The sequence below is a fragment of the Harmonia axyridis genome, chromosome 4 (assembly GCF_914767665.1).
Source record: "Harmonia axyridis chromosome 4, icHarAxyr1.1, whole genome shotgun sequence".
NCBI classification, from domain to species: domain Eukaryota; kingdom Metazoa; phylum Arthropoda; class Insecta; order Coleoptera; family Coccinellidae; genus Harmonia; species Harmonia axyridis.
In genome coordinates this window covers 36473556-36493683 of record NC_059504.1, presented here as the reverse complement: position 1 = coordinate 36493683, position 20128 = coordinate 36473556, and the positions used below count along the sequence as shown (strand labels likewise).

General features: G+C 34.1%; 2 non-coding genes across 2 annotated transcripts; both read right to left on the bottom strand.

Annotated features, from left to right (window-relative positions):
* Positions 1-5042: 5042 nt before the first annotated feature.
* On the bottom strand, positions 5043-5115 carry Trnar-acg. The gene has a single exon. It is a non-coding gene; the product is annotated as a tRNA-Arg (tRNA).
* A 1968-nt stretch (positions 5116-7083) lies between these two features.
* Trnar-acg lies at positions 7084-7156 on the bottom strand. Its single transcript has one exon. It is a non-coding gene; the product is annotated as a tRNA-Arg (tRNA).
* Between the last annotated feature and the right edge of the window lie 12972 nt (positions 7157-20128).

Here is a 20128-nt window from a genome sequence, read left to right as displayed (position 1 = left end):
ATTGGATAGATTGTTTGATGAAAATTGCAGCAATATGCCATAACATAAAAATTGTGGCGAGGATTTTTTCGAAAGAACCTAAAATTTTTTTGATAACTAAATTTGATATTTTATGAATGAGTTTTCATTCATATTAATTTGAAAATTTTTATTGGCCTATATCGATTTTCAACGTTCCCAACGAACAATTAATTAAAATTCATGAAATGTCAAATTTAATTATCGAAACACTGAATTTCCCGGAATTCATAAACTACTCCACTCAGAAATTGGGATTTGAGCTTATTTCAACTTCTTCCTTTATGACTCTTAAAGTTTTCAAGGTATAGGGTATATGAGCATAAAATATATAGGTTGTGATTTGAAAATCTTGAGATTCGATAAATTTAATTGTCCAAGTTTATGTGTGATTCTCATAAATATCCTATACATTTTTGATCCAAACCGCTAACAGTTTTATAATATACGTATTAGCAGGATCAAAAGTTCAAAAAGTTTTTCCGAAAAAATCTTCTTCTGTAGAAATATTAAAAAAAAATGTGAGTCCTCACCACATTTTTTCAATAAGAATACCAATAACTCATGAACCGTTGATTTTTACCAGAAAAAATTTAATGCATATTGCAGATATTGTCATCAAATAAGATATCCAATAATGCAATAATATATTGGGTGTCCCATTTGGAATGAGAAAGTAGTAATTTGTTTACGGTATAACCGGAGGTTGTAAAGATCTGAAAATATGTTAGGGGGAAAAACATTGTCTCAAACGTCAACATAAAAATATCCAGTACAAAATCAAGATTAATTTTTCATAAACGTCTAATAGGCCATCGCGGTAAATCACTCTGTATATGTTTTTTGATAATTATATCAAAATAATGTTTTTTGGCAACATATTACATTGTAATTCCTGATGCATTGTAGAAATTATCCTGCTTGAAAAGGTAGGCATCGGTTATCTGTTAGAAAAAAGTTCAGAAGATAAAACACAAAACCATCTTGTATGGACGCATACAATTAAATATTTAAAAAGCCTTAATTTTCTATAGCTCCACATCAGTCTATCCAGCATCCATCAAAAAAACGTCCCTGCACCGAAGTCACAGCATCCACACCGTCTACTTCGACCCAAATGACCTCACTCCATGAAATTAACATAAAGCATAAAAATACATATATTTAACTTTCAGGTTTCCAAGACGACCACATACAATGTAACAAATCTAAGACACAAAAGCCAGCATTATATTCATGAGCGACAAGTCCGCTCTGCGCTGTGCATCTTGGCCCGTCATCTCTTCTGCATCTAATGTGTAATTGTTAGGGTGAGAATCTAGATGAAAGGGTGTGTAACCGAGTATTTGTGACGATTCCCATCAGTTAATAGAGTGGCCCGTTGCGGGATTCTGGGACAGGTAGCTGTTGAATTGGCCGATCTAGGAGGACCTGAAAGATGGGAACCGCCGTACTTGACGGTTCCGAACGTCAAGGTGCAGGTGAGATATTTTTTTTTGTTTGTTGGCAAGCCGTGCACCTATAGATGGACAAAGTGGAAACGTATCAAGTAACCAAATTTTTGAGTTTCGTGATGTATACACTGCTCAAGTCGTACTCGAGATGAAGTAGAGGTATAATGATGTATTGTTTATTGTTAGAGACTATAGGAACCCAGTGAAGCAGGTGAACTGAAGGAAGATGCTTGGTTTGAAGAAAAACTAATTGAAATTTTGGTTCATTGTAACCATTCATAATTGTGTAGATTCGTGTTAGAAAATACTTCATTCAAAATTTTTTAAGGAGGAGTCTTCAGATAATTCTATTTAGGGATCCACAAGATGAGAATTCTAATCTTGTCTTGAGAAAAAGACAAAAAAAGACACCGCTGACTTACTCAGGGAAAGTGGCCTCCTGTCAAATTGGGTGAATTTTTCATATGTTATAGTCCAAGACATTCCAAACAAAAAGTTCAATAGGCAAAATTTTTTCTCTAGGCTAGTTTTGACGCCAAGAGCGTAGAAATGAGGGGTACTGGGGGTACTAACCCCCCCCGAGATTTTCAAAATATAAAATTTTAGAAATCTCGCAAAGACGAAGATCGAAAATTTCTCCATGAAGTGAACCAATAATAAATCATTTTACTTTCCTTTGAATCGACACGTCAGTAAAAATCGGACCCCTTTACGGTTTATGAGTTTATTATAGCTTCAAGATTAGTACTTTTATTTCACTTTTAGCTCGTCTTTGTCCGAGGTTTATTATTTTCCTTTATGCGTTTTCTCGAGACTTTGGAAGCCAGGCAACCAAGAGATTTCAGTCGGCAGTCAAGTTCATTCTTTGATTTACAGTCGAGCTGCCCGACTGTAAAATGATCCGAACGCTCGAACATGGGTGCCTCGTGAGTGGCCGCCTTTATATATTCGCTTTCTCTGCATCGCCCTTTATTAGCCATATGTGATTTTTGCATTCGTTATAGGTATACACTTACCCGTTGTTTTCGTTTTTTTGTACCATACTCGTCACAAAATTTCAATATGTAGTTATCAAAGAACTGAACTGTGATTCGCATCGAAAAATTGTCAGGGCTGTGTTGTACATTTTATTGTGTTTCATTCGAATTGCAATTTATTTGTGAAGACATCAGTTTTGAATTTACTGTATCTATCTCGAAAATAAAGCATTTGCGGGCTCATGTTTATGGGTCATTTTATTCTCAAAATTATTCAAGGAATCTCTCATTTTCCTTCGTAACTCCAATTCAGGAACACCCAGTATGAGATAAGAAAAATCGAATTGTAATAAAAAAAAATTGTTATTGGTTCAAACTTCGTTATCAAACCGCTGTTTCTCACATTATTGTTATGAGTAATGTCGTCAAAAATTTTTTTTCCTTTACCCCCCAAGAAAAAAAAAGATCTACGTCCTTGTTTGACGCTAGAGGCCTTGGAATACTCTCATTCGATCTCCATTTTTAAATAATACAAAAATAAATTAATACAAAACGTTATACTTTATAATTTTCACTATTCTGAATTATCAAGATGTAAATAGTCATTAATAGGAGATATTATTAGAAATATTGTTTATTGGTGTCATTTCAGGTGGTAAATTATACTGTGTGTTCCAGTTCAATTATTCGAAAATGGTCACAATCCGCCTTAGCGATCTACAATCAATAAATGTTTATGAATTCTACATCACATTCGAAAAAATATAACTTCCAAAAGAAGGTTCTATTAGAATTGGAAGTTATATTTGAAATATTTTTCAGTACGGATCAATTCGAATATAACTTTTGCTTTCTCTTGAAAGGAACACTCCATATATTTCTTCGAGTGTGATATATAATAAGGTGTAGGATTCATAAACAATTTTCGATTGTAGATCGCTAAGGCGATTTGTAACCATTTCCGAATGATTGAACTTGAAAATTGTAATTAGCTGAACACAGTGTATACTGTATAATTGACAACCTATAAGGACACCAATGAACAATATTTCTAATAATATCTCATTTAATGATTGTTCACATCTCGATCATTCAGAAAAGTGAAAATTTTCCAGGATAACGTTTTGTATTGTTTAAAAACGAAGAACAAATGAGAGTTTTCCGTGGATTTGAACCAAAAATCTTTTGGACTAACATTGGAGACCTCTGTTCAGGAATCAGGGGTTCTATCCTTGTGTGTAGCAATATTTTTTCAAAAGCTATTGAAACGACTAACATCTTGCTAACCAGAATATTACAGTAGCAAACTTTTGACTGGCAAAGACGAATAGATCTTCTGGGAGCCAAAATTCTATCGAAACGAGATAGAGTCAAACAGCTTATAGTCATATAAAAATATTTTCAAACATTCGTAACTTCCCAATGTGTAGGTACTATGTTCAGTATCATCGTATCAAGGTATGTTTCAAATGTCATAGATACATGGAGGACGCGTTTTAACTACAGTGACTTGATAAACCACAGTGGCGACAAGCGTGGTCTCATTTTTGATTGGCTGAGCCTAAATATGGCGTTTTTTTGTTTACATTCTTCGTTTACCGGATTTTTGTGATTCATTCAAAATGTAAATGGCAACTATTGCTCTCCTAGTGTCATCCGTTGTTTCACGTCGTTTGGGGTGAATTTAAGATATACCTATTTAGGTATTCATCTCAATATATTTTGAGTTAATATGACTTGAGCGTTCTCAGTGGCGAATTGGGTGAAATATCGTAACACTGATAAGTTTTCAATTCCGCGCGCTTCATGTCAAATTTGATAGTTCATGTTGGGGACAAAATGTGCTCCATGAAAATGACATATGCTCCCTCTTTCTATTTTTACTACTTCGAGGTATAGGTAAACAAGAGCGTGAAATGACTGATTTCTAAAAGCTCGAAAGACAGAATTCAAAGAATTTAGGTAACCATTAACTCTACTGAACTACATGAAAGTCCTTTATACCTCAACAGGTATATCACATAATCAAAATTTTCTATCAAATAACCATTATTACTTCCTTCTGTTTCTTCTTCATCCAGAATGCATATCCAGAATAGTTATTTATAATACAAGTGCAGAAGGCATTGATATTCTTCCACGAGTTCAAAATTCAAAAACGAGCCACGAAGTGGCAAGTTTTTGAATGAACGAGAGGTAGAATGAGCCTTCTGTACGAGTATTATACATTATTTTCTCTAATTCCTTGCATTTTTATTAAAATTAATGAAATATTTCCATAAATATCATTTAGTGATTTTTGCATTGAAAAATGTTGGATGGCAGAACTGATTTCTTTAAAGCAAATTGATGAATTGACAGATAAAGCCGTGGCGGAAAGTTCGGAGTACCAACATATAATAATAAAATATAACTATGAAAACTGTGCGTTTCTGATATATTCTCGTACGATTTAGATCTACAAAATGTGGAATGAACGGGATAACCACAGAATTAGAGAAATATTAATAGAACCTACTACAGAAGTGACACTAGGTAACGATAATACTTCAGGTAGCTTTGATTTCGACTGCGTACCTACAATAAAAATACTCGATCCTGCCAGGATTCGAACCTGGAATCTTCTGATCCGTAGTCAGACGCGTTATCCGTTGCGCCACAGGACCTTATTTATATTACATTTAATGTTACCTGTTCCAATACCGAACTACCTGCCATTCAGGAGAACATCTATTTATATTACACCATCTTGCACACTTAGTCGTATTCAGTATCAGACGCAGAAATCAAAATGTTTGGTACCACTGCACATCGATAATAATAATGATTTCAACTATTCTTGGAACTTGCAGCTACTTTGTAATATGCTATTTGGCCAGTATCATAATCCATGCGGAAAGGCACCCCCTGGTAAAGATAGTTTCATTAGAAAGTCATATGGAGCTTGAAAGTGGCCCCGGTTTAGGGATTCACGGCTTGGCTTGATTTTCAAGATACTTGGCTTGAGCTTGACTTGATTTCAAGTCAAGAAGTGGTTTTTCAATCTCAAGTCAAGTCAAGTACTTATTTATCAAGTACTTGAATCATATCAAGCTACTTGATTTTTAGCAGTTTTATTGTGTAGTGTCACATGAGTCACATCGATAAAAAAATTATTATATGAGAAGAAACCTTGCCAAAAACACTCTTATTTATTGATCTTATTGCATAGAAAAACCGCAAATATCTACTTTTTTTAAATGAAAACATGAATTCAATTACTATAAATCATAACAAAATAAAATAATGAAATGTATAGCCATTTTTCTAATCCATCCGATTCCGATTTCTTGGAAAAAGTAGAAAATACCACCCTCCAATATTTGCCGCCCCTCTAGAGCGGGCCCTGCGGCTTCAAGTTCTTCTGCTGAGTTTCGATTTCATAAAACACTAACATTTCATTTTTTTCTTCAAGATGATTGAGTAAAACAATCGGATGAACCATTATTTTAAATTCGAATGCGCCCACGCTCAACCCTAGTTAATTTAATATAAAAAATCATCTGTTGAATTAAATGAAATTATTCAATACATAGGTACTTATTTCTAGACATTCGGATTTCTGAGAAAAAGTAAAAAATGCCGCCCTCTAATATTCACCGCTTCGGCGAAATTATTTCGTTTTTTCTTAAGAAAAAATTCCATTCTTTTTAGATTTTATATAAATACATATATTGAAGTGTGTAATATTTTTTGAATGAATTCTATATATTTTCACGTTACTAATATTCTCTTTTTCCGAGTCCTTATCATATGCAATGGTTTCAATGGTTTTTCAAACCAATATTTTCAATGTGGCTCCAGCTTTTACTTTTTTGAAACCACCAAAATCTACCGATAGATTTCATAGAAAAGTGAGAAAACTACTTATAGAGTCGCACTGGTCTCTCGGCGATCGAGGAATCCCCTTATTTAGTCTGAGCGCGCACGAGATTGCATATATACCGTGCGACGCGTGCATATCAAGCTCAAGTAATATCAAGTAGTTTGATATCAAGTCAAGCAATAAATATCTAAAATCAAGTAAAGCCAAGCTCAAGCATTCAATTTTTCACGAGCTTGATTTTCAAGTCAAGTAGTTGGTTAAAATGTCAAGCTACTTGTCTTGATGAATCCCTACTCCGGTTTCATGAACATATTCCGGCCGTCTTTTAGAGAAAGCTTTCTTTTATTCCTATAAGTGTTAAATTTCTTAGTGTTGGATACTCTGAGAACTGGTGATTTATTGTCTGCATTTGGTAATATTTCTTAGAAATTGAAATTTTGTTGAAATTAAATTGAAATTGAATTGAAAGGTCCTTAATTATTAAATATGATAATTTTAACGAAAAAGTTTAGTGTGGTAGAGAAAAACGTGTGATGGAAATGACACAACAGAATGAGGTTATGTTTTGTAGCCATAGAACATGCATGAAGAAAGTATACCTTCCTTGCCATAAAGTCAAAACTTTTTCTAACCTAAAAATTGGGTTATGAAAAACGCTTCATTTGTGAAAAGACTTCTCACGGAAAACGAGACTTTACTATCGTTTGTGAAAGTGGCCATTACACATATTTGATCTAGGGTCAACAATGTAATTATGTACAAAATTTTTCGATCCTGCCAGGATTCGAACCTGGAATCTTCTGATCCGTAGTCAGACGCGTTATCCGTTGCGCCACAAGACCTCTGATTCAAATGGTAGTAGCCCATCATCACGATCGATAAACTATGATAGAAAAAGACTCAAGATATTATCCCTTACACAAATATATCCCACCTAAACAAGTTCTCAAATAACACTTCTTTTTTTTTTTAAATTTCGAAATTTAGTATCTTCATGAATAGGCAATTTTGCATAGATCAAACCTAAGATGCATACAAAACCTGGTGTGTGCACTGATTCGATTTTGTTTCAGACTTTGCGAGATAATCCACCTGTTGCTTTGGTGTTCTGCTTACCAGAGTCTTGCAAGGTGAGGACCTTCAGAATTCTTCGAATTCCAGCTATCTGTCTGGAGGCAAAAATGAATTACTTATTTAAGACACTGCAAACTTTCACAATAAAGTAAAATTCAGTTCCTATTGACTTTTTAATGAAATAACTTGAATAAAATGACAGACGGCTATTGGTCTATTCTGAGTATAGAAGATTATCCAAGCATAGAATATAAAATATTATTATTCTATACTCAAAAGTCACGAGAGCCGAGAATCGAGAGAAATGTCAAATATAAACGTTGTATGTATGAAACCTACACCATCCCTCGAAATCAAGTAGGTACAAATCTGGAAAATCTCCCGTTTTGTCTGAAAGTTTTACAGATATAGATAGACACCAGGTTTTCTATGCATCTTAATCAAACCTGAATCATGTTCTGATAAATTGAAGAAAGGATGCTGCAACTGCATTTTTCGCATAACTCGACAAGTGGTTCGTTGTCCATTGAAACCGGCCATTTTATGAAACGGCTTTTTAATAATGTCGTCCGATAACTTAATAAAACTGCGAACTGCGAATGCTCTTAGACATGGACATAAATTAACTTTTATACCTTCCAATGGGGCAACGGTCATCCATATTTAACGACTCGCCCAAAGCTCTCCAGAGATTTCTGGGTCATTTTCACCATCCACCCGTGTTTGTAACACTACAGGAATTCTTTGAATGTATTTCTTCTATTGATATTGGTTTCTATTTTATTTTATTGATTGTTTAGCACCTTAGAGCATGGAAAGACTCCTTCAAGGCGACTCCCTAGAGCGTGGAATGAAATGTGTTTCATTATAACATTCCAAACAATCGTATCCTGTTGTCTTTCATTTTCCGAGTTTACCAAAGGTATAGATAGTTTTCTTCATCTAGTTTTGCTATTACTTTCGGGATAAAAAACATGTATAGTCTCTCTTTTTCAAAACTTCCGCTAACAAAATGCGCCTTGCAACTGACCTCCTTAAGAGGGAACCCTACCACGTGGCTGCGCAGTTCAAAACGAAATCAGACATAAAACCCTATAAAATCACCGATTTTATAGGGTTTCCAAGTAATTTCCTTGAACAATATTCATTGTAAAAAGTAAATATTTTTCATTTGCGATGACAAAAAAAAATCCCAAAAGAATTGATGATATGTTCACTGTATAAAGCACTAATATATTTTTGAAATATTCGTGAAAAAAACCTACAAAATATTATTACAAATAAAGAAAAACTACATAGGTGTACAACTTTGCTTCCGCCGTTTTTCACGAAATTCAAAGCTTTATTGTAGAAAACTGATTATACATTTATGATTCAAAGTATTGTCCATCACTGGCCACTACTTTCTTCCATCTTTCGGGCAGCGTATGGATCATCTGTTGAAGCGATCCACGAATCGATCCAGTTATTAACTTCTTCATAAGACCGAAAGTGCTAGTCAGCCAGGCCGTGTGTCATTGATCGAAATAAGTGATAGCCCATAAAGCAACTTCTGGAGAATACGGCGGGTGAGGTAAGACTTCCCATTTCAACGCTTCCAAGTATGTCTTCACCAATTCCGCAACATGGAGTCGAGCATTGTCATTCTGTGAAATCACTTTATCATGTCTCTCGTTGTATTGATGGCGTTTGTCTTTCAATGCTTTGCTCAAACGCATTGATTGCATTCGATAACGATCGCCTGTGATTGTTTCAGTCGGTTTTAACAACTCATAATACACTACGGCGAGCTGGTCTCACCGAATACTGAGCTCATACGCATTAATTTCGTTCGATAACGATCGCCTGTGATGTGTTGTGAATATTCGGTTTGACCGTGGACATGGAAGCATGGCCGGGATATCCCCATGGTTTTCTGCGCCTGAGCTTATCGTGATGAACCCATTTTTCGTCTCCAGTCACAATGCGATGCAGATATCCCTTCCGTGTTTGCATTGCAAGCAGCTATTCACAAGCAAACAAACGCCGGTTTGTTCGCTTGTGTCGGCTTCAACTCGTACGGCACTCAATTTCCTTGATACTGAATCATTCCCATGACTTCAGGAGTTTTGAAAAGACTTTTTGCGTCACTTCCAATGATCCTGCCAATACTTGTTGCGTTTGACACGAGTCTTGATCAAGTAATGCCTCCAATTCTGCATCTTCGAAAACCTCTCTTTCACCGCTATGCTGGTCCTCGAAGTCAAAGTCACCGTTTTTGAAGCGATGAAACCAGTCTCGGCACTTTTTTTCTTCAATAATGGCCTCACTATAGGTATTTGAGAGCATTCGATGAGCCTCAGTCGTAGGTTTCTTCATATTTAAGCAGAAAATTAAAACCTCCCGCAAATGATGAGAATTTGACTCGTAAGCTGACATGTTTAATCGAGAATAACTTTATGATGCAGACACAAATCGACTAATATTTCTATGGCGTTCCGTTCACAAATATTTTATAGGTTACCTGTAGAAGTACAAAATTCTCCAAATTCATTAATTTTCAAGAAGTGGGTTAAGTCATTACTTTTAGATATGAATTGCTATTATATTTCTGAGTTTTTTTAATGAATATGTTAATTTTGATGTTTTCTTTTGTTATATGCTCTGTATTGACATAAGAAATTATTATTATTAATACCTAAGTTTATTGTATGACATCTACGATCTATTTATTTCGTTTACCACTTACCGCTTCAGCCATCTATTGCGAAACGGCGGAAGCTAAGTTTATAATTTTGTGAAAAAATCATCTACAGTCGTACAGTGCTGCCTTCTACTTATATGCTTCGTTAAGATAAAAATGACAAATTGAATGTACATTTTCGTACATCGTACAAATTTTGGTCATCGCAGAAGCTCCAGGGAGGAAGTTAATGGGTACGAAATGTTGACTGATACGCTGCAAGCCTAGTGCTGGCAATCCCTCTTAAGAATTGTGTCATTTTTTTACTAGAGAGCGTCGTTCTTTTAAACAATTCACGGAGTTTTTTGATTGAATTGACAGAACGTCTTTTGGAAAATTTGACTAGGTTAATTCAAGTTCAAAAATACAATTTCGGATGAAATTGGAAAGATGCGAGGAATAACAAGAGCTCCTTCAAAGAAAATTCATAATCCCACAGTTCGAGAGTTTAAGAGAAAAACGAGTAATGGCACTCATCATACATACCAAATTTTAAATTGTTCAACAAATTCCGATCCGTATTGAACCAGATAAGTTAGGCAAGGCAGGGCACCAAAATTTCATTTTGTTGTGGCACCAAAATGTCTAGCAGCAAGCCAAGTTTTATTTCATGAGAATTTCTGTATATAATTCCATAAGAAACTTCAGTCATTCTTATTCGTCTATACAAAACGAATACAATTGCTGAATTGCACTTGCAACTTTTTGGTCACGCCAAAAGATAACTCCAACTATCTGAAATCGAATTCGCAAACAACATCAGGACCCTCATCTTCAATGTCACCTGATGGAGATAAAGTACGATGATTTACAATGTTTCTATCTTCGAACCATCTTTTATCATCGTAAACAGAACTAGAGCCCTTATCTTACCTTAGCATTGTCTGTAATTTGTTCAGATGGTCCGACGTTCTACACCAAGTGCACGAATGACAATATTCTTATCGACACTATTTTGTCAACATGTTCCGAGATCATGATGGACGAAATAGAGTAAATAATTTATTGACTATTGACCTGACTGGTATTTGTTCGAATATTTGGACGTGTTAATTTTTGTTGGTTCTTATTGTTGGGTTAGCTTAGTAAGTTTCCGAGAAAATCGAAATTTCAGTGATGATTCACGGGGTGATTTTTGTATCGATGATGTCCTCACATAATCGAAATATAAATAAAACTGGAAAGAAAATAATGATAAAGTTGAATTTCCACGAAATACAACTATTGTTTCACCAGACTTTGACTTCACCAGATTTTACTTTTTGAAGATACTGAATAGGAAATAAACCCAGTCTTACTCTTAAACATGGAGAAAACAAACATTGAAGTTCAATATAAAGAGTTTTCCTATAAGAATATTGAAACAAAAACGGGAATGTATATTTTAGGAGAAACCAATGGATGTTTATTTCATTGTTAGGGAGAAGGTTTGCCACTAACGATGGATAACGCCAAAATGGCCGCCTCGGCTATGTTGCAGCACCATATCCTTCTCATGCAATTATCCATGACCAATTCGCACATTTTGGACCGTATGAATTTCATCTTCAAGGTCTTGAATCGATAGTGGAGCATTGACATAGACTTTGTCTTTCACGTAGTCCCAAAGAAAAAAGTCTAAAGGTGTTAAATCACAAATTCTCGGTGGCCAATTCAGATCAAATAAAAAAAGGAGAAATTTCTTGCAAAATTGGGATTGTTTCGTTGTTGTGGCACGTAGCGCTGTCTCGTTGAAAATGTAAGTCGTCCACATCAATATCTTCCAATTCCCGACATGAAATACATTATTCATAGCTCCGTTGTGGAATCCACACACAGTAACACGGTAACAAAACTCACACCACATTGAGGAATGAGCCATTAGACAGGCCCAAATATTTTGCGCGCCGAGGAATGAATGAATTTGGATCTTCTCTAATTCTCTTAAAGGATATTTTCGGGCTGGAGCCAGAATTGTCGAATAACTTTGTTGACAGTTGTTATATGAAACAATCACTTGAGTTTTTTGAATTATGTAGAACAATTTCTACAGACATTGCCAGTCGTACGCTATCTAGAGTGTTGGTATCAGCATGATTATACAGGGTGTTTCCTAAACATGCGGCAAAAATTCAGGGGGTTGTTCCTTGGACTATTCTAAGAATATTTTGTCCTTTGATGATTTTTGAAAAACCTATTTGTTTCGAAGATATAGGGGAAACAAAATTTCAGATAATAACATTTTATTATGAAAAATTACATGAAAATTCAACTCAACCTACAAAAACTGTTGAAAATGACCACCTCTAGCCAGCATACAAGCATCCAATCTTCTCCTCATTGACTGCCGAACCCTTAATTGTTGTTGTTAATTGCTAATACATCACAAAACGAATTCAAATGAAAACCGTGTTTAATCTGTATTCCTTTACCATCTGCACTTATCAATTTTTAGTCAAAAAACTGGCCGTTTTTAGTAATTGGAATGTCGTTAAACAAATTTAAAAATAAATTGTACCTACTTAGTAAACACAGTGCGGTACGCATTTTTATTGAAACTATTATTAATTTTAAAAATATGAAAAATGTTGTTCGCCCTGTATCTTCGAAACAAAGAGGTTTTTCAAAAATCATCCAAGGACAAAACATGCTTAAAATAGTCCAAGGAACAACCCCCTGAATTTTTGCCGCATGTTTAGGAAACACCCTGTATAATGGATAGGACGTTACTTATCAAACGAGATTCAAGTCTTTACAAAAATTAACTCATGGTTTCACATAACAACTGAACGAAGTAACAAATTATTTGACAATTCTGGCACCAGTCTACTACCCAAACAAAAAAATAAAAAAGGAGTTCAAACTTGCGTAGCCAGTCAAGATTTTTTTGAGTGTGATACACTGTTGAATTCGTATTTGTTTTCTTTATCATCCCATAAGGAGAACCAGAATGGCGTCCATAAAAAAAAATTGAATATCGCGTCTCTGAAACAATGGAAAATAGAAAAAATCTGAAGACCCCATTAGAATCTCTACATATATTGGATCAAACAAAAGATGTATACAGATAAAAGAAAATCTCGATTTTTGTTCTTTTTTGAGATATCTCGAGAACCATTGGAGATATTCTGGATCTGTTTACACCAACACTCTCATCCCTGAATAACGCAACTTTTTTTTTAAATTTAAGCCACCCTGTATTTCTAACGGTTTTCGATATCCCTGCAGTGCTCCTCTAAAAAGTTGTAACCCTGTAATTAATAACAATAACATGATAGAATAACAATTTCGAGCATCGTGCACAATCTTTGGCTGATATTGTCATTAGAACCTTCAAGTACCACATCGTAAAAAAAAATTTCAGTGACAACAGTTAGCACATAAATGAACAAGCGTTAAAAAACCTAACTTCTCGTCAGTGCTTCCTAATTTTATGAATTGCAGCCGAATTTATTCTATCTACCAGGAATCAAACCACAAACGTTAACACATGAACAAATGGAAAGTAGATGAAATAATTCCATTTCAATTTCAATAATACGATTACTTGAAGATGCAAGAACGTATCCTATTCAAACGATATTCCTATCGACTTTCGGTTTCTCTCAGCGATTGTGAATTTCGGAATTTTCGCCGAAAATGAAAGGTTCCCATAATAATCGTCTTGAACAGGTCCGCTTATAAGGGTTCTCCCATTTTGGTGAATTGTTAATAAACGCAATTGTGAAAAAGGGTGTGTGTAACCCAATATTTGTAACGATTCCCATGTATAAAGTTGCACAGGAGGTTGCTTCTTTTGTCAAACAGGTAGGCATTCATATGAGCTTGAAGAGAGAAAGCAATATCTACTTATGGTATGTTTGGCAAGTTCTCGACTTGAAGAATTCTTTGTTTCGATCCTATGGGAAGGAAGTGAACAGGTTGAGTGGGGAAGTAGATTTCCCAGGGTGGGAACAGGAAGTTTTCGAAACCCAATCTACCAATAAAGTTTATATCTGAAATATATGAGGCTTAAGTCAAGTTTAATCGTTGATTGTGTAAAGTTACTTCGATACTAGCTTGAATGGATCAGTGCGTTAGGGTTTTATACTTCAATAATTATACCCTTTAAAATATAGAATAACAATTTTGTATATCAAAGATGATATTGCTTTGAAAGATTTTTGAATAGAAATTAGGTGTTTTTATGTATATTATTTTATTGTATCCTTTTAGAACAATTTAATTGTATTTCATGTTTGGTATCGTTCAAAATGTGTTGAATTCAAATTCGATTTAGAACATACTAAGGCCTTCTATTGTCCATAAGTTTCATTGGAATCTTTATAAATTAATTCTATAAGATTAAACAGGAATTTACCTATAGATTTCGATAATTTTTTAAATATTCAGGAAAATAATTCAGAGGTTAACCCTAACAAACTTAGAACGATTGAACTGGAGTAATTTGAGTTGAAAAATAATATTTATGCGATTTCGAAAGAAGAACTGGATACTTTTACGAAGTCATATCTGTTCATTTCCCAATAATACAGAGAGTCAAAAATGTGTACCGAGCTTTCTGTTGGTTCATTGAAAATAGAAGTATATTTTAAAGAATAAACCTATAGCAAAAATGTATATTAGGAGAGATATATTCTTCATAAGTTAATAAAATTTAAAAAAATTCTCCGCATAACTTCTAAACGATGGATGCCACCAGATTGAAATTTCGTGCTTAAATGTATGTTGTTAAAATACATTTTTTATTACCCTTATTAATTTCTGATATTGTTATAAATAGTGTTTTCAGAGGTTGAGTCATTGATTTTCTTTCGTTGTATTCTTTTTGGAGAACAAATTGAAGCATTCAATGGAACGAAAAAAATTATATGAAAAAGGTACTCTTATCCAAATACAAAAAATTGAACCGTTTTCAAACTTTTGTAGTCGCATGATGTCAGCAGATTTATTCATTGCGAGATTCATCGATAATCATGAAAGTTGTTCCAAGAAAATCATGACTCACCCTCTGAAAACACCCTTTATAACAATATCAGAAATGTAAAAGTGTACTAAAAGAATATATTTTAACAACATACATTTATCCACGAAATTTCAATCTGGTGACATTAACTGTTTAGAAGTTATGCGGAGAAATTTTTTGAATTTTATCAACTTTGGAAGGATATATCTCCCTTAATATACATTTTGGGCCATAAGTTTATTCATTAAACTATACTTATTTTTCAATGTACTATCACCCCTAGAAAGCTTGGTACTCACCCTGTATAATCGCAAATTTAATGATAGCAATATATTGCGTTGTTCAGAACAAAAATGACTACTACTACTAAAGGGCTACTTTATTATAAACTGGAGAGATTTTCATCGCTGTATCAAACTTACAAAACCACAAGATTCAGTTGACAATATTCTAGTGAATTTATGGCGATTAAATTTTCGGTTGTCTTCCATAGTGGTTTTCATTTTGTCGTATATTGAATATTTTCATTTTTTCTACAAAAAAAGGGATATTTATGTATTGATCAAATAACTTGAATTGAACTTTGAAAACACCAATTTCGATCGAATTTTCGAGTAATTACATACATAAAATACCATAGGAAGATGACAATATCATAAAATTGCGAAGCTATAAATGCAAACTTATTTTAGATTACTTCTGATTGAATTCTTTGGATGCGCGTTGAATTTAAGACAAACATAATTTGGAAGTATTTATGCATTTCCTGTATAACATTCTGTTTTTGACATTAATGTGAGCTCAACTCTCTTTTATTCTATTTTTAAGGTCTTGAATCGATTGTCATCGACCTCATTTTTGATGTGGTTCCAAAGAAAAAAGTGTAAAGGTTTAAAATCACAAGATCTCGGTGGTCAATTGTGATTACCTCTTTGAGAAATATCACGGTCAGAAATCTTTTCATAATTGCAATTCTTGTGGTGCATGTGTGACACACACTTGTTGAATATAAGCGTCGGCCACATCAATATCTTCCAATTCTATTGTGAAATGCCCCATTTCCAAGATCGATGAAGAATCAACAAACCTAGGTTTTCTTCAACACTGTGGTCTTGGTCTACCGCAGCAATATTTATTTATATATTCAATACAAACGATAGAGCCATTTTACATTAGCGATAAAACAACCAGAATAATATGTAACAAAAAATATGAAAAAATTTCTAAATTCAAAGAAAATGACAAATATCGAACTATATTGTGATTAAATTTAATTCAAATTGCTTCAGAATGTCTGAAGATAGATATTTGGAACAGGTCAACCTCTATCGAATTTGCCTCCTTTATTGCTCGTTGAATAGGATTATTATCACCGTTATCAATAGGGATGAAATCTATGCTAAACAGATGTATATGCCCTAAAACTACATCATTGACATTCAGTTTTATCTGAGACAGTAAATATTCAAAATCATCAAAGTAATCGAGCAACTTTTTCTTTCTTATCGTTAATGATTTCAATGATAAGGAACTATATAAAAAATCATACCTTATTGAATCTTTATATATGCCCACTTTGTAGGCAATATTCTCAGTTGTTCTCGAGCGACGCACACGGTTTCGATTCTTCACATCACTAACTTGCCCCAATCTAAAGTGCTTAAGTTTCGCGAACAGTCGAAAAATGATATCGTCAAAAGTGGCAGCTAGCGGGCTAATCGGTTAATCGATAGCGGGGTGGGTTCCATAAAACTTTAATCGAGAGGATTTGCTCGATCAAATCATTTATATGTTCAATTTCAGTTCATTTTTGACACTTCCATAGATTTCAAAAATCAACAAGTTGATCGGTCAATTAAAGTTTTTTGAAAGCCGTCGTAAATGTTCAAATTGAAACAGTCTTTTTTCAGAATCACTTCAACAACTATCTCTTGGATTCTTCGGTATTAGCATCTACCCTATATGTCTCTACTTCAGTATCTCTGCTTAGAGAACAAAACTACAGATAGCTATTCAAAAACTTATTGACAAAATACAGTAAATATATACAATTCCTTTCACGTTTTCAGAGTGAAATCCCTTATCGTTCATTTCACTGAAGAATCTCTCTTAACATAAATTACGAGTTGACATTAAAATGTGTGTAGGCACATAAATTCTCAAAAGAAATTCCCTACAGACAGTAACTGTTATTTAATGCCAAGTGTAAAAGTGCAGTACAACAATGTACTAAAAAATAATAAACCCTGCATAAATTCGCGTAAAGGTGTTTTTGATGTATCAAAGCACCTTCTGAACTGGTACTGATATCATTTACCCGCTGTTCCGTGGTGACTAATTAAAATTATAGCATTTAAATTGCAATCAATGTCAATTTTGCGTACTAATAAGGAGAGATGGTACCGAGAATGGGGTCACGTATAGAGTTTTATAGCTCGGATATTCGCAGCTTCTCAGTTTCACCTCTTCTGATTTCGTTATCTCGAGATCGACCAAACGATTATAACATTGGAGGTCGATTCTTTGGACATAGCTTCCATTAGAGAGGAAGAAAAACAAGTACTATAGCTACATTGAAGTAAACAGCTTTGTTTATATTTCTACTTTCCTGTAACTTTCATTGTACTAGTTATTGTAATATTTTTGAGATTTCATATAACATTATTTTGATCTGAGAATAGGTTCTTAATTTCTTGGAATTCTGTTGAAATTCATCAATTTCATGTTAATTTTATCGAAGAAATGAAATGTCACACGAAATTAAGAAATGAGGGCTGAAAAATACGAGATCGTTCCTTCCTCTTTGTACCGTCAATTCAATCGTAAGTATTAGGATAAAGAGTTTTTCAATGAGAGGTTCCATTTAAATAAAAAAACGAGTATATTTTAAGAGAAAACAATGGGTGTTTATTTCATTGTAAAAGAAAGGTAACGATGAACAAGGATAGTAGGCAAATGGCCGATATGTCTACGTATGCAGCACCATATCCTTTCCCTGAAATTTTCCATAACCAATTCGCACATTATCGGCTGAATGTCCTCGATAACTTCAAGAATTCCAACTTTGAAGTAGTAAATCGATTGTGGAGCATTTGCTTAGACCTTATCTTTCACGTGACCCCAAAGAAAAAGTCTAAGGATGTCAAATCATAAGATCTCGGTGACCATTTGCGATCACCTCTTCGAGAAATAACAAGACCAGAAAAAATTTCTTGCAAAATTGTTTCATTGTTTGTGTTGTATGTGGTGCCGGCTTATTGAAAATGAAAGCCCTAAGTCTACATACGGAATAATGACGTTTTTGGATTGCCTAGTTCACAAAATAAATGGGGAATCAACAAAGCTTGGGTTTCGTCAACACTACGGGCGAAAGCAATAATTTAAAACAATATTATCAGTTGTTCTTGAGCGAAGCACCCGGTTTCGATTCTTCACATCACTAACTTGTCCCAACAGCTGAAATTTTTCCACCAGTTCCACGACTACTCAAAAATGCTTTAATTTTGTCAACTGTGACTGCACAATTTTCACTATTTTTGGAGTTATTACAACTTCCCAACAGCTCAACTTTTTCAACAGCTCGTGAAGGTGAAGGTCGAGGTGAAGGTGCTTCAGGACGACCCAAAAGTCATTTAGTTTTGCGAACTGACACTACAAAATTTTCACCATTTTTCTTGTGAATTTTAACAATTTCTTTGCGTTGTTGATCAAAAATGAATCTTCTTATTAGAAAACCCTGTATTTTCTTCGAAATTTCATTCAATGAAAATCATTTTTTCATATGAAATTGAAGAAAGTTTTCAATGACTCATTTTATCAATATCATTCATAAGTACAAAATATTCCTTCTAAATCATGCGATTAGATTTAGAACTTAAAAAAATCATAATTAGATATGTATTAATAGAAATAAAACCCAAAATTTCGTATATACCTACGTTTCATTATCTAGACAGTTGGTCTAATAGATTAGTGGATGAGACCCCATACTCCTAAGCCATACAGTTCGTGAAATCGAAGCCAGAACCGGGGAAAAAAATTCTGTAAGGTAAAAAGTGTTGCACCTGAAGTACTATATCCTCCAAGTTGGAAAATATCTAAATGAAAAAGTGATCTGGTACAATCTCGAGGCCAGCCCGCTAACCTGATTTAAATCCCTCAGATTTTTTACTTGGAAGCAATGAAAATGTAGCTGAACTTCGTGAGGGAATTACAGAAGCAGTTAAATTCATCAATAACGGAAGATTCGCCCGTCTGCTATCTAGATCTTTTTTGAGAACATGTCTTACATGTATCGCGGCTGAAGTTGGCAGTTTGAACATCTTTTGGTAATTTATTGAATCTCTCCATGAAATGAAACTGAATTTCTTTAAGAAACACCTTTTTCTCATCTTAACTCAGAAAAATTGTGTTCAAGACTCCTTATTGAATGCACTAACTTTTGAAGTCACTCGCCAACATTATGCAGTATAACTTTTTTCAGTACAGTCAGAAATATTGATTATGAAAACTTGGTTCGTCAAAAAATTACCATTATCTTCCAAGTTGTCTTTGAATTGAAGGTTACATGTTACAGAAGCACTATTCAAGGTAACATAAGAAAAATAATATTCAAAAAAGTAAGAATTTGATGTAGCAGGAGTTTAAAAATCATCACAGGGTGTGAATTTTCTCGAATGAAAAAATGCAATATATATTCGGCCGAGAATTTTTTGACAAAAAAATTAATGACTTCATTAAAATTCAACTGAATATTTGATTTGTCGTTCTTCTCTACTATAGATGATCTATTACATCGTGGGCATCTCGGGCTGATTCAAATACTGTATTGCTAAACTCGTCAATATGTTATAGTTATTATAGTACTTTTTTGCGAGAGTTTGCACAAAACGTTCCACATTGTCTTCACCGCTGCTTCTTTATATCCGGTTCCGTCTTTCTTTTTCATATTGACCGCCCAATCTTTTAGTATTAACGTCAATTCTTCTAAGCACCTATGTTCATTTTCAATTCATATTCTTTTTCACAGCAAAAATCCATAAATATTCCCCAAATATATTTGTGATTGTATTT